The 16,798-nt window shown below is 30.6% G+C and overlaps 1 long non-coding RNA gene across 1 annotated transcript; it reads right to left on the bottom strand.

The window, feature by feature from the left end:
• Nucleotides 1-358: 358 nt before the first annotated feature.
• Nucleotides 359-3,524, bottom strand: LOC146921036 (uncharacterized). The gene is made up of 2 exons (XR_015011987.1): nucleotides 3,115-3,524; nucleotides 359-587 (listed from the first exon to the last, which is right to left on the bottom strand). It is a non-coding gene; the product is annotated as an uncharacterized LOC146921036 (long non-coding RNA).
• Between the last annotated feature and the right edge of the window lie 13,274 nt (nucleotides 3,525-16,798).

Here is a 16,798-nt window from a genome sequence, read left to right on the forward strand (position 1 = left end):
GCTAAAGCATGGTTTATATAGCGCTTTATGTCAAAAAGCGCTAGCAAAGGTTCTCCTTAGATAGCGCTTTTTAAAAAAAAACGTCATCTAAGACAGGTTTAAAGACAGCGTTTTGGTTTTAAAAGCGCTATGTAACAATGTGTTTAGATAACACTTTATAAAGGAAAAAAAGCGCTAGGAGAAGCATTTATTTTTATTTTTATTTTGTCAAAAAAAAAATTTCCTTTGCAGATAGCGGTTTTTATTAATTTAAAGTAAAATATGTATAAAGTCAAAAATTTAAAGGGAAATATATATAATTTTGGCAGATTATAATTGGGACTATTATTTATCAAATAAAACTTAATTACCATATCATAAAAAATGTATGTATATATAGCATAAAAGTCAGGAATGTATAGCCTCTAACTAATATGGTAACATTGATATTTCTAGGAGTTACAACTAATTAGTTAACATATAAAAAGATCAAAATCTTCTATGGTATCATGCAGTCTTCATCTATCTTGTTGGTCTTCTCAACATTTTTATCCAATACAAGTAGGCAAATCATCATTCATTACCAAATTTCGTTCACTCTCCTCCACCTGAATATATGCCAGAAAACACCATTAAGCAATAACACTATATTATATTAAAGATAAATTCAAAGTACTACTGATCATGAGTACAAATTAAAGCAAAATTATAAATTAAAACAACTACCACATCTAGCAAATATATTTAGAAACATGAAACCCACCTTCACAGCAAACTTAACAAACTCTTCTACTCCATTTTCATATTCCTTTGAAAATCGGTCGGCAAACATCCATTTTTTATCCATTGTTTCTTAAAGTTAATCTAAGAAACAATTGATTTTTCTATCTACAAAAGGGTTACAAAACTATTACGCTTACAATATTAACATCTTCTGCCATATATAACAGCACATGAATATATTCTACTTGTTGTCACAGTTCATGTAATTAATTAACTAAAATAATCAAAGCACAACACTAAAACCATATACAATTCAAACTTGTTAATTTTAGTTTTTAATCATTCTGAAAATAGAACAGAATACATACACATAGCTATAGATCCAAATAAAGAAATACACAATTGATGATATTATGCAAAAACTTCGTCGGGCTATAATGTAACTTTGAGAAATCATATGTTTCTTGTTCTTTCTAATATCGTATAAGGCTTTTAATAGGAGTAGAGAAGTTTTCTCTCTCATAAAACTATACTAAGTGACACTTCATAATGCATTATTTCTCCTATAAATTCTCCTAGAATCCTTTCTTCATTCAGATCATATTTCATTCAATTTAAGACTTAACATATGCTGAGGTGCTAATTATATACTATGCAAACTGATTATCCAGTTCTGCAAAGGAATGGAAAGAGTTGCAGATTAAGGTGGACTACCTTCGACTAGGATTAAAGAGAGGTATGCTCAGCAAACATGAGGAAGAAAAAGTCATGACCCTTCACTACATGTTAGGCAACAAGTAAGGATGATCAACCTCTCTTTTACTTTTTCAAAGTTTTAATGCCAACAATTTCAACTAGATACTTTTATAATTTCAAAATATAACAACTCAAATCTTGAATTAATAAAAATAATGGGATAAAAAATGTATTCAACTTTCAAGTTTGACTATATTATATTACTATTTATATGGTCATATTTATATTCCCTTATCTCTATGTTTCCTTTTGACTCAAAATAGCACGTTCCTCATTTTATTCTCATTTTTGTTAGTTCAAAGACCAACCATGGGAATAGTGACTACTTGGAGGTGTATATGTATATTCAACATGATCTATTTTCTGTTCAATTTGTAATTTTAATGAATTCTAATATATACAGTAGTATTATGAACAAGTTATCAAATATTAGTTTACATAAACCAAGCTATTCAGTATTTTTAATAGGGATTAAGTGAAATGATTATTTTGGAGATATTGACCAAGTTACTACTTGATAGCGGTTGTGACTTGTGACTAATGCCTTATTGTATTTCAAAATGTAACAAGAAACAGTTGCCCTGAAACAGCTTTAACGATTCTTTTTGTACTATTTATTTCCTGCTTTTGGCATCACTGAGTTTTGAATAATTATTTTCAGTTAACTCGAATTGTTGCATCTAGCTCTGCTAAAGTTATAACTTTTAACTCGGCTTCGATTTCATTTGCTGATGAAATATTTGGCAGATATATTAATCTAGGTATTGGCAATTGGAATGCTACAAAGAAAGTGTTGATGTAACACACACAGTGTTTTCACAAGGACAATTTGGATGTAATTTGCTACTCAGATTCTGACTTTGCTGGCTGTGTTGATTCTCGCAGATCAACATCATTCTTGTGATGGCTGATGGAGCTATTTCGTGGAGAAATATTAGGCAAACTTTGGTTTCTACTTCTACTAATTTTAGTTTCGTCTTAAATTTCAGTATGTGCATGAATTATTTTTTACTTTCAAAGCTTAGATCAAATTAATACTTCACAAGAACTAAAAAGACATAAAGAAGAATTATTAAGAATATATACACTCAAAAATAAACTTGTACAGATGATTTATTCAAAGATTAACTTTTAAGCAATGATTTCATACTTCAATCCATATATTGAATAGAAGTTTAATGTACGAAACCTTTGAGATAGAATGTCATGTGATTCTCTAATTTATGAATAGTCATTAAATCCAAGTACTTGTTTAGTTTATCCTTCTTAGAGTTTTCTCTTATTTATAGTCAGCTTAGTAATCTGGTTTTTGGGCCGTGTCATTTTTCCAAGCATGAATACTTTGGTGCATCAATGATGATCATGTAATGCTAATCAAACCTCAAATTGATATTCTACAATGTCTCATGATTTTGTTTCAAACCTAGCAGAAAACTTTTTCACATACAAGGGTTGTTAATTATCGTGTCATCTTATTATGGTTCTCTGGGTCAGAACATTTATCAAACACCTTGTGCTCAACAGCAACAGTCAAATTAATTAAATTGGTATAAGGAAAAATATTACGACGAGAATTCACTACAATAACACAAATCAAGCTGGAATCATCTCACGAGAAAGAAGAAGGGAAGGAAAATCTAGAGAGAGAGAGGATACCTGGACGGAAGTTACGGTTTTCGGCGGACGACGAATAACCTAGTGGTCAAGAGCTCACGATGTCGAGGATGATGTCGATTCTGTCGGAGTCTTGAATTCAGCGATTGGAAGCTAGAGGAAGTAGCGAATTCTTCGATTCTGTCAAGAGCTTCCGACGAGGAGGTTTTTGTGTGTGGTTGGAAGCTAGAGGAAGTAGCGAATTCAGCGATTGCCTTTGGCGGAGTCTTCGATGTTGGATTTGTGAATCGCAGAGAGAGTGAGATTTGGGGATAGAGTCTGGGTCGGTGGAGCTGTTGGATTTGTGAATCGCAGAGAGAGTGATGGGGATAGAGTCAATTGATTTGGAAAACTAATTTTTTAGGGTAAAATGGATTTAGGGATTTAGAGAGAAGGAAACCAAATTTTTGGAGGGAGAGATATCTTTTTTAGAAAAGTTTGGAGAAAATAATATTTTAAGTGATATATATGAAAGAAAATATTAAAAAAATGTGTGTTTTGATACAGCAATTGATTTTTCATAAAAGTTGAAAAAAAAATCTGAAATATGTGTTATGCAGGGATCGAACAAGGGACCATTAGCTCAAAGCGTTTTTTATTAAGAAAAAAGAAAAAACAACAAAATATCAGCACAGGGAATCAAACAAGGGATTTGAAGGTTGTAGTGTTAATGCTTATGTTTGCATAAATAGCGCTTTTTTTACACTATAAGCGCTATCATTCTCAAGCATACAGTAGCGCTTATTAAGCGCTATTTAAGGTTGCTTTATTTATAGTGCTTTCCATCAAAAGCGCCATATACAATTAATCCTGTTTTTTTTTTAAATATTTATTATTTTTATTTAACCTATACTGACGCTTTCAATACAAAGCGCTATATAGACTTAAAAGAATAGATAGCGCTTTTTCGAAAAAGCGCTAGCTAAGACCTCCGTGTTTTAATTTATAGCGCTTTAGTGTTAAAAGCGCTATTTACGAGGCGCTATATTTTCCCAATTTTGTAGTAGTGAATCAAACATTTTCCGATTATAATTCTCAATTCATTTTTTAATCTCTTCATTTTTTTATACAGATCATCTCGTGAATTTTTCTCTTAGTCTTAGGGTACGTTTGTTTCAGCTTGAAAAAATAGAATTTGGGTTAAAAGAATCTAGAGATTTTTTTTAGAATTTTTTTTAAAAAAATTCAAAGCTACTTCTGTTTGTTTACTAACATAAAAATCATTTTTTTTTAAAGATTTGAAATTTTTACACTTGAGTTCCTTGTATTTAAGAAGAAAAAAAAATTAAAAGCTACTTAAAATAGCTTTTCATTTTAAGACTAAAAATGATTTTCTTTTAACAAAATGGATTTTTTTTTAAATGTGAAACAAACACTACAAAAATAAAAATAAAAATAGATGTTTTAGTTAAAAAGTTAGATTTTTTTGAAAAAAAAAATCCTAAACAAACGGGCTCTTAGCCCCTCTCCTAATTCTCATTTCTCTCTTGGTTTCTCTCTTAATTATCACGTCTCTCTTAAATTTACTCTTTCTTTCTTAAATTTACTCTCTCTATTATCGTTTTAGAATATAGATTAAAAAATGTGATATTAAATAAGTCAAATCATTTTTATATATCCTAACAATATTTTGAAATATTAATAACAGAGAATTAAAAAAAGATGGAGAGGATCCTACCTAAATATTGCCCTACTCATCATAGGAGCTTAATATCTTTCAAAACAACCTAGGGACGGATGGAGGGGTGGGCAAGCAGCGGCCCTGTCCCCTCCCTCACACAACTAGTTAAAAATATAGCAATGTGATAACTAAAAATAATTTTTTGAGTAATTACTAATAATATTATTTAAAAAACTAATAATATTGATTTAATATTGTTAATGAAGGTTGGTTCAGTTGTTAAGGAATTTACTCGCCTTCAAGATTGTAAGTTTAGCTTCTATTGTCGGTATGAGAACTTCTTTAATAAATGATTTGTATATATATTTATCAGCTCTCACCATCCTGAAGTTTTGGATCCATCCTGAATTATAATCTAAAGAAACAATATTCTTCTTTTTACAACGAAAGAGGCTGTAAATTGAAATACAATTTGTGTTTGTATGTCGAATAATGTTTTATTTTAACTACTCTTTTCAAAATATTTATTTTTAAGAAAAAAGCCAAATAAATATGAATTATTTCATGAGTATATCTCTCAAAATAAAAATCTACATTAAAAAGAGACTCTAAACCCTGTTGCTCTAGCTAACTTGTGTACAATGTGTTGTGGACAAGTTCACGCTCATGACTTAACGTACACTTAACTCTCAAAGTCTCAATGCTACTTGCTATGGGTAAGGTGGGATTGACTATGTCTAGCTTGAAATTCCATAACTCAAATCTAACTTGATTTCCACGTAAAAACAATGGGTCATGTTAACAAGTGCTCACGAGGCACTAGCTAAGGGAGTAAAAATAGAAATTTTTCATAAAAAAAGAATAACATTTAACTTTCATAAAGTTAAACATTTTATTTTTCACCACTTCCCAATGCAAAGTTTCTATATTAGTTGTTCTTAACTAGTGCCAGTGCCCAGGGACACTAGTTAACATTTCCCAAAAACAATATGTCACATTTTATCATGACTTGGGTCAAAAAGTTGCATACTTTAGGTTAACTCAAATATGTTAATAATTTGTAAAAGACCTTTTATCAAAGGTTTCAAACCATTACAAAGAGTAGATCTAACAAACACTATACCTGAAAAAGTATTATGTAGTGGTTTTGTAGGGTTGAGTAGATCAAGGTACTGAAAAAGAAGATCAACGAAAGTAGAAATGTATAAATATAGTTTTTTTTTTATTTTTAAAGATGGATAAATATAGGTTAGAAACGACTAATTAATCAATTTCACATTGATCAGCACAGCAGTCTTTGTGTACACATTCTGTAGGAGTTGGTAAATGAAAGTTACAGGTGTTTATTTGAAGTTCATTAATTTTACTCTTGAACATAATTTTTCACAGAAGGGTCCTTTTAGTTTGGACTAGTGCATGTTTTGGTCCAACTTATATCAGTTAAATGACCTACTATTGTAGGTTCCCTTCCAGTCAAAGCATACTATACACCCTATTATCCAAAAGCACACTAGCAATCCAACAAACCCCCAATTAAATGACCTACTATTGTAGGTTTTGATTAATTCACTGTTATCTTTCAAAACCCCCAATCTTCACATCTGATTTGTGTTCTGCAAATGGGTTGCTGTATTTCCTATTGACAATAACGAACTACAAATTCAGAGTATGTCTTAATTTGAACTTTTCCCCAATTAATCCCAAGTAAGCTGTAAAATTGATTTTCCATAATATTTCTCTCAAATGCTACAGTGTACTCAAAGATATTCCACAATAAAGGAACGCTGGGTAGTAATTAAATGCTATATTTGGATAATATGCATCAAATAGATTCAGAAACAGACCACTCAAAATTAGTTGTTGTGTATACACTATATAACGCTGGGTAGTATTAATTAAGCGCGGCACCGATCTAAATAATTCCTTCACCTTCAGGGTTTCACCGAACAAGGCACTTTAAGTACGAAACACTTCTAATTCTTGAATACCACTTTGTGTTGTTGGTAAAAATTGTTTTTTAAAGAATCAGTTTTTTGGTAAAAATTGTGTTTTAATAAACAAGTTTTTTAATGGTAAAAATTGATAAAAATTGGTTTTTAAAGAATAAGTTTTTTAATGATAAAAATTGGTAAATTTTTTTATTTTAAAGATTAAGTTTTTTAATGGTAAAAATAGTTTTTTAAAGAATAAGTTATTCAAAATGACAAAGATCCATGTCATAAACCTATTTTTACAAAATGACAAAAATGTTACAATGCAGCCAATCTTACACAAGACCTACTTATCATTCAACTTGTACAACAAGTACCGAATAATCAATCTCAACCGTAGGTATTAATTATTAATATATCAAAGGTCACCCTTCAACTGGTCCAAGTTGGACCCCAACGTTTACTGGTCCAAATTAAAAGTTACCTTCACAGAATATATAAGGATGAGTTTTATTTTTAGGCGTTTGAGTTTTGACTCAGTTGATAAGAATATTGTATATTTATATGTAGGGGTCGGTAATCAAACCCCAGACACCCACTTCTCCACATTTAAAATGTGTGAGCTCTAGCCACTAGGTTACTTGACCCAAAATAATAATAATAAAATATAACTAAATGCCTCAAAAAAACTAGTTAACATTTATATTATTAATTTTCAGGAATTATCTTAAGAGAAAAATTTATATATAGTTGCACATGAATTATTCTTATCTTAATGGGAAGTACTTTTCACCTTTTTTTGGATAAATTGTTTGTTTCTCATGAATCTTTTATATAATAGAATTTAAGAAACTTGTAACACATAAGAATGCAAAATTTCTATTATCTTATTATCAGAAATTTACAAAGTAATTTGAAATAAACATAATAGTGTTACTAGAATATGACTCATTATTGCCCTAAAAAAATACGACTCATTATTCATTTCAGCACCCAAACAAAATACGAAAGTAAATCTCATTAAAAAAATATTAATGTAAATATTTGAGTCTTTAGTAGTGGAAGACAAAAATATTGACTCTGTAATCAATTTGTTTTGGGGAATTAGTCACTTTAGTCCCTGAATGGGAGAGGATTCGTCACTTTAGTCCCTGAATGAAGAGAAATTGCAAAACAGTCCCTGCATGGTCAATTTCAGGGACTAAAGTGACTAACGGAGTCGACATTCAGGGACTAAATTGACTAACGAAGTTTGCATTCAGGGACTAAATTGACTAATAAAGTCTACGTTCAGGGACTATTTTGCAATTTATCTGCATCCAGGGACTAGAGTGACGAATCCCTTCCGATTCAGAGACTAAATGACTAATTCTCCAATTTGTTTTTGTTGATGAAAATGACTCCGTGATCATTGTTAGACCTCTCTCCTAAAAATAACAATAAAAATCACTAGGATAGACCTACCGAGGTATCAATGTCATTTTCTTTGGGGAAACAACACCGACAATTATCTACTTCATTATACCAAGATCATCGTCATCATCCAGTAACATAATTTTTTGATTAAAATTTTAAATGTTTTTGTTGACAATTATTTTAAGGACATTGCTTAAAAAATATATTATAGCAAAACTTTATTTTAAAAATATAAGTTAAACACGTGTAAAAATAGTACTTATTTTTAAAACACTAAAAAAAATATTAATAAACTCAATCAATATTTCCTTTAGCATAAGGTATACCTGAGAAAAAAATATTTTTATGTAAAAGTTATTATTTTTAATTCTTTTAACAATACTTTAAGAGAACTTCTTATCATTTCTCAAATTTCAATATCAAAATACATCTTTTCAATTTATGTCTATTTTTAAAATGTAAGTAAGACATACAACATAAAAAGTAAGAAGTAGAAATAATCGTAAAAAAAAAAAAAATGCTGTCTGTTTTATAAATTCAAAGGTGGAATAGTAACTAAAGTAATTTTTTGACGACTTAAATTAGAGAATATGTTGGTCTCAAATGATATGCCAAATACAGCGTTCCTTCAAAAATGTCAAAAATAGTGTTTTTCTTTCTGTATCTCATGTCGCAAACTCATTAAATACTTATTTTCCTTTTGAAAAAAATAAATAAATCGTGTTTATTTTTGTAAGATTATCTTCAAATTCAAATATTTTGAAATTATTTTACCTTTTTCTATGGTAGTCAATATAAAAAGCAATGATGAGAATTGAGAAAGATAAATTAATCATTTCTCATTGAGGATTAATTTAAGGGGAAAAATTACTACCTCTGTCCAAGGTAGTCAAGGTTTAAAGGCTAGATCGTGAAGCGGGGTATAAAATATTTTTTTTTCTTCAATAATTTATTTTAAAATAATAAATAAGTTTATTCGGAGATTATTGAATAATCGACTTCTAACCAAAGTTAATTTAATTCTAAGAGGGATGCAAAACTTATCTTCATCTTTGTGTATGGAAGGTTTTGTTGTGAATGAAACAGCCAAGCAAGTGTTCTTTGATTCTCATATATTGTCTTAACCTGATTTGGATGACATGTATATGGACAATTTAGAAGCATTGCGACCATGCAGTATTAAATAATAATTATATATAGTTTAACATTTACTCTTATTGATCTAGTTAAACTTATGGTTTGGTCTTCGATCAAGGCTAAAGTTAAAAAAAATTATTTACGATTTTTATCGATGGAACTACCAACCCCTCATATGTTTATGAGTGGTTTTTCCTATAACATAATGTTGAATTTTTACATTTTTTTGACATTGTAACGTTGTTTCAATCATGATACTTATTGTGTTTAGATCGGTTGTGTTGTTGTATTATCTTTTTGGTTTGTTAAGAAAAGTTAGCAACTTTAAAAATAAAAAAAAACTAATGACCAAAAACTGTTTTTTTTATGTCTCGTAGAAATAGTGAGCTAATTATTCAAGATCATTTAAATGAAGTGGTAGGGATCTTTTCCAACTTAACTAAAGATCATATGTTACCATCTTTTGTTGGATATGCTAGACCCAAGGTTGCATAATGTCAATCTGGCAACACAATTCATCCAGAGTGCCTTGATATTATGGGTTAACGATATATTATTTTTGATTACGGATTAAATAGAATCCCTAAAAATTTATGAAAGACTAAAATATATCTTTATTTTTATTTTTTTTAAACACATCTATCAATGTTCAATACTCACCGAACTTTAATGTATGCTCTGTTAAAAATAGTATTGGCCGTGGTAGAAAGAATAGGGGAGGACAATGGTCCCAATGCATAAGGAGTTAGGACTTTCCCACCGCTTTTTTGTTGTTTAAGGCGTTATGTGACGTAAACAAACACTCAAGCTTCTTGAAAAAGAAGTATAAGAAAGGAAAGTGAAATAATAATTAAAAATTTCTTGTCTAATAAAGGAGTATGGGACGTAAACAAACACTCAAGCTTCTAGAAATTTGCTTTGTTTGAGGAGGGAAAAACTAATGTCTAATGGCTATCGAAATTTTCTCTCCTCTAATTTATTTATGATACATATATATATATATATATATATATATATATATATATATATATATAGGGTCTTGCTACAAGCCACCCTTTGGTGGTGTCTTTTAGCAAGTCACACCTCAAGGTGTGATTTTCACTTTTTAGTTATAACTTTGCTAAAAGACACCTTCATAAAAGTAAGTTGGTGTCTTTTCGCAAATGCTCATAGAGTAACTTGCTAAAAGACACCTTCACAAAAGGTGTCTTCTAGCAAAACCCATATATATATATATAGGGTTTTGCTAGAAGACACCTTTTGTGAAGGTGTCTTTTAGCAAGTTACTCTATGAGCATTTGCGAAAAGACACCAACTTACTTTTATGAAGGTGTCTTTTAGCAAAGTTATAACTAAAAAGTGCAAATCACACCTTGAGGTGTGACTTGCTAAAAGACACCACCAAAGGGTGGCTTGTAGCAAGACCCATATATATATATATATATATATATATATATATATATGGGAGCCCCTAATATGGACCTCAAATTAAAGGGACCATAGGTGAACCTTTACAAATGACAGGCACCAGCCAGTCACCTAATTTGGGAAAAAAACTATTTTCATTCTTCTTCTTCAAACACTCAAATATACAATTCATATTCCATCTCCTTCGACTGTCACCACCATGGTCCGTTCCTTAATCATAAGAAATAAAAATGTACTGAATAAACCGGATCTATGAGTAGTAGATGAAGACCCTTTTCTTCTCCCTGAAAAGGTTCAAATTTTTCACTTCCATTCATCCCTCTTTTCTTGGGTAATCAGAAACAAAACCGTTCCTGGCCCATTAATGTAATTCTATTCGATTGTGGTCATTTTTAGGAGTAAAAGATTTTAGCTTTTTCAAAAAAAAAAAATTAGGAGTAAAAGTTTGCACTTTGATTTTAATAATAGCTTTATTACTCTTCTTAATCCCACTCGGCCTGTTGTTAAATAATTTTGATTTTGACCCAGCTTCCATCAAAACCTTTTATCCTTTTATGAACAAAATGACTATGATAAAATCAACCCAATATGTTGAAAGAAATAAGACGATATTTTCCCTTTTGGCTCTTCAAGTTCCACACTAATGGCTTTTCAACCTAGTTTCATTTCAGCACTATATTTTGATTAATAATTTTTCTAAAGGTTGTGTTTCTTATCACTTAAACAAAACAAAAAATAATATCAGATCTTTTAGAATTTTCGGTCATTGAGAACCTACAAGAATGGGGACGGTATTGTTGTTCATAGAGAGAGAAAGCGGAATGATGACATTGAAGAAGATAAAGACACGAGAGAGAAACATGTTTAACAAAAGGAGAACTTAAACAATTATTAAAAAAATAAATGACCGGCTACTGTATGTAAAATTGAATGGTCCATGTTTGGACCCTTTTTAATAGGGTGCATATTAGAGGCACCCTATATATATATATATATATATATGCACACATACATTCCTTAAAAAAAAAATATACATACATGCATATTTATCCTATATATAAAGAAAACTACCGCTTTCAGCACACTTTTGGGTTGAACTTTTCTTTCCAAAAATACCCTTAATTTTTTAATTTTAATTTTAAATACAAATAACACATGTAACAAATAGATAAGAATAAATTTAATTTAAGGAGAAAACTTACCCACAATTTCTTATGAATTGTTCTTACTGTTAGCCAATTATAAAATAACACGTGGATTACTAAACCATGTCACTAATCGTCCCCGTTAATCCTCTTTTACCTCTGTTAACCACATATCAAACTCACAAAAAACCAACACAAAACAAAAATTCATATTATTTTTTTATCAACCGATTTTGTGTTGTACATCTGTGTTGTTCCCCTCAATACAACCAACAAAGATTGTCAAGTATTTTCATATCCCTTCCACAAAAAACAGTATTTCCATATTATTTTATTAATATAAGTTACTCTTCCTTAACCTTTGATCAATTGTAACAAACGTGAGCAAAAAATAATGGCAAAGATTGGATTTTAAAACCTCTAAAAAAAGATTAGTAACAAATGTGAGCAAAAAATAATGTTAAAGATTGGACTTTAAATCTTCTGAAAAAATATTAGTAACAAACGTGAGCAAAAAATAATGTTAAAGATTGGACTTTAAATCCTCTAAAAAGAGATTAGGACTCAAAATATTTTAGAAAAAGATTTGTTAGCACTATATTAAATATTAACAAGTAGGGTTCTCACAGTTAATAGCTCGTTCCCGCATTGTTTAGTTTTTCTCAACCTTTCTCAACCCTCTGCATCAGAATTCAAAATTAACCTGTAAGTTATTTTCTTTTTCTTTCATGTTACAACTAATCAAAGTCGATTAATTTTATGGATTATATTTGACTTTCCTGGTTTATAAGTGATTATGATTCAAATTGTTTACGATTAAATTTAAGGATTATTTGACTTTGCTGATTTATAATTGCTTATACAAACTATGATAGCGTGTTTTTTTTTTATATAAAGAGAACCGTGTTTTTTTTAATTATTAAATATAAGGAAAATAGAAGGAGAAGATAGAGACTTTACTAGAAAAGTAGTTTTTAAAAGACATTCTTTTATCGCAATCATAACAATGTTTCTTTTACATAACATGTCATTTATACATTTATGTTATGATGTTACTAATTACTGTTAGAATAAACAATAAATGATAATTATTTTATCTTAATTTTATATGCAGGCAAACTAAAATATGTTGAGTTCAAAAATAATTTTGTTATATGCCTTGACAATATTTTGTTTATAAATCAATATATCAATAATTTCCATTAATATTTTAAAATTTAAAAATTTTAATCTAAATTATACAAACAAACATAATAAAATAATCACATGCGTTGGCGCAATAGAAAGAGCGGACTGACGGGCACGATGTGCCCGTCTTTCCGCTAGTATATATAAAGAAAACTACCCCTTTCAGCAATTTTGGGTTGGACTTTTCTTTCCAAAAATACCCTTAATTTTAAATTTTAAATACAGATAACACATGTAACAAATAAATAAGTATAAATTTAATTTAAGGAGAAAACTTACATTCAGTTCCTTATGAACTGTTCTTACTGTTAGCCAATTATAAAATAACATGTGGATTATTAATCCATGTCACTAATTGTTCCCGTTAACCCTCTTTTACCTCTGTTAACCACATATCAAACTCACAAAAACTAGCACAAAACAAAAACTCATGTTACTTTTTTATCAGCCGTTTTTATGTTGTACATCCGTGTTGTTCCCCTCAATACAACCGGCAAAGATTGCCAAGTATTTTCATATCCCTTCCACAAAAAACAATATTTCCATATTATTTTATTATTTTATTAATATAAGTTACTTTTCCTTAGTCTTTGATCAATTGTAACAAATGTTAGCAAAAAATAATGGTAAAGATAGGACTTTGAATTGTTGTCGTGACCTTAACACTTCTCAAGCTCAAAGTCAAAGCTTTAGTTAGAACTTAAGTCAGAGTTCGGCTTCTTCTCAACGCACTTCGTACAACGGTTTTTCCAATCTGTCTCAAGTTAGGCCAATTGTTGAATTTATAAACTTAGTCAAGGTCTGCTTTTTTTATGCACAAACATGCTTTGAATTTTTTTACCCACAAATTAAAAATACATATTGCATTATTCTTTATTTCATGTGCATAATTTGTGTTAGGAAACATACTGCATCACTATTTGGAAAACAACTAAATTCAATCCTAACCAGTTTGGATGGTATTATGAGAGTTGCACCAAATGTTCGAAGAGATCAATATCAAATGGTGCTAGCTATAGATGCACAAGCGGGAGCGATGCTTAATTTCCATTTGTTTCAACAATGTTAATTGGACAACGGGGTACATATAATCCACATGCATGCATTTATCTAGACTTTATAGGAAGATAATAGGAACATAAATTAGAAGTCATGGTACATTATCTTTAGCTTAAAATCAGTTATGCTACCTTCATTTTATAAATTATATGTAACTATATTCGCATACATCTTATCCATGTTAATATGCAGTAGACTAATATTGCAGTTATTTCTCTGTTTAGCATTTCCCAAACGAGGTGTCAAGAACAATTCTGAAAGAAAAGCGCAAAACAATCACTCTCATTGATGACCAGACATAGAGAAAGTATAAGTGTTGCCTTATTACCGCCGAAAGAGCAAGCTATGAAAAATACTTGGGTGGGCAGTGGTTCAATTTCTGCAGAGATCGTGTGATGGAAGAAGATGGTAAGCTCATCTTTGATCTCAAAAAGTCACCGAAGAACTTGCACGTTCGAGTTGTTCCAAAGTAGATCTTTGCTGCTGGACTATTTGAACTTCTACTATTTTGGCGTATCGTTTTGGACTGTAATTGTAAACTATCTTGACTTTGGGATGCAATTTGTTCTTTTCATTTTGACTGATGTAAATATTGGCAAAAATCCCTTTTTGGTTAGTTTATGACACTTGCAGTCTCTTTTATAAACCTAACTATTATGTAACGTTAATATGCACATTGTTGGTTCCTTCATTGGTTCCGATTAGTATCATGTTAGTTATAATGTTGTTTTCCTAATCTCTTGTACAAAATGAGATTTGTGCAATATGTTTGCTTGATTTTCACATTTATGAACGACGACAATTTCTTAGAAAGATGCAACTATTTCCTTTAATTTGCTCATTTCTCCTTCATAACAAAGTTTTTTAAAAATACAGTAAAAGTGATTTATTTAGAATATCCGAGTTTGTGCAATATTCATTAATTTGCTCATTTTTCCTTTAGAACAATTTTTTTACAAGATACATTATTCAACCCGTGCAAAGCACGGGTTTGTAACTAGTTATATTATATTCTTTAACATAGACATATTGACGATCAAATTAGAATATTGAACTTGAAACCATAAGCAACAATCTTTCATGTGAATTTCACGAATTGCCTCAAACTCAAAATATTTACTAAAGATCTTTTATTTGTGAGCATCATCCTTGAATTTGCACCTTGGAGGAATCTCCGAAAGAAATATTTCATTTCACCTCCTCATCAAACTCCAAAAATTTCTCTTTAGATCCACACATGCAATTGATTGATCTATTACCAAGATGGGACAAGATACCATAAACCTTTGTCATCCTTCTCATCATTTTTAGGTGCTAGCAACAATGTTCTCTCAAAAACTTCTCCATCATCAACAAAAATGACCTTATCTTTAGCATTAGTTCTACACTCCCAAGAGTAATGACCATATTTGTGATGTTTATAACATTCAACATTAGATTTATCATACATCTTTTCGTATATCATAATTCCATCTACCTCTTTCTCTTCCACAACCTTTTTGTCCCTTCATTATTGTTACTAGCGGAAAGACGGGCACTATCGTGCCCGTCTGTCCGCTTTTTCTAATGCGCTAACTCATGTGATTATTTTATTATGTTTGTTTGTATAATCTTGATTAAAATTAAAACTTTATCAAAAAACACCGTTCATAATTTTTAAATGTTAGCGCAATAAAAAGAGTGGAAAGACGGTCACGTGAGGGAAGGCCATTTGAAAATATTCGATTTTCAATTTTTCACTTTCTTTGTTGGCTTTCTTGTGCTATGTGACTCCTGTCTTCTCAAGGAACAACAACACTCTATCTTGAAGGCGGTTGAAGGAAAGAACTGGGTAACCGGAGAGTCATGAAACAAGTTCCGGTTTTTTTTGGTTTGCCGTCAAATGGACTGGTTCAGTTTCTTTAGATATGGATTGGGTTTTTAAAATCTAAAACGATATGTTTAGTGATTCGGTTAGGAGAAACTAGTTTTTTTGAACACCCCTAGTTACAACAAAGTCGTTCTCTCAAGTGGTGACAACGTAGCCTCCTTTTGAAGTTGGGTATAACATTTCTTTCAATACCCCAAACATCTTGAGATCCTAGCTAGACTTTCATATGCCAGCACCAATTATCATTATTCCTTTTGGTAAGACAAGGGAATTGAAACAAACTTATGTAGTGTTTGGATTTGTGGAAAAACTAGCATTTCTCACGTCCTGAGGTCACGTTGAGGAAAAAGCTACTCTTTCAAGCTTCAAATGGACATGCGTTGGCGGTGACCCACTTGGGTCCTAAACATATGCTAAAGCTATTGCTAATCATCTTTCAACTCTGTTTTTTTTGGTGGTGTCGGGTTCAAATCTCAGACCTTGCATATATTATGCATTGTCCCTACCAACTGAGTCAAGCTCACGACAACAACTCTCAGTGTTTCTTTCTATCAAGCTCTAATAGTACCACTTTGTTCGTGGTAGAGGAAGATATATAAAAACAAGTGGATCTCTAATGTTTGGAAGCAAAAGATTTATACTAGAACTATAGAGACCCTTTGCCCATTTCTCCCAATTTTTCCACTCACATTTTAGTTGCAGTTTTTCGATGTTTTTTTTTTTTTTAAGAAGCCAAACTATCCCACCATAATTGGCATCGGAAAGAATCGAACCTGAGACCTTGATACGAGCAAACTCCAAGGTCTCAAGCCAACACCACCCGGTCAACCCTAGTGGGGTTGTGGATATGGAGAGAAGAAAAGGCAGAAGTATATCAACACACAGAAACAAG

The sequence above is a fragment of the Medicago sativa genome, chromosome 5 (assembly GCF_051527215.1).
Source record: "Medicago sativa cultivar Bolivia chromosome 5, Bolivia_mono, whole genome shotgun sequence".
Classification (NCBI taxonomy): domain Eukaryota; kingdom Viridiplantae; phylum Streptophyta; class Magnoliopsida; order Fabales; family Fabaceae; genus Medicago; species Medicago sativa.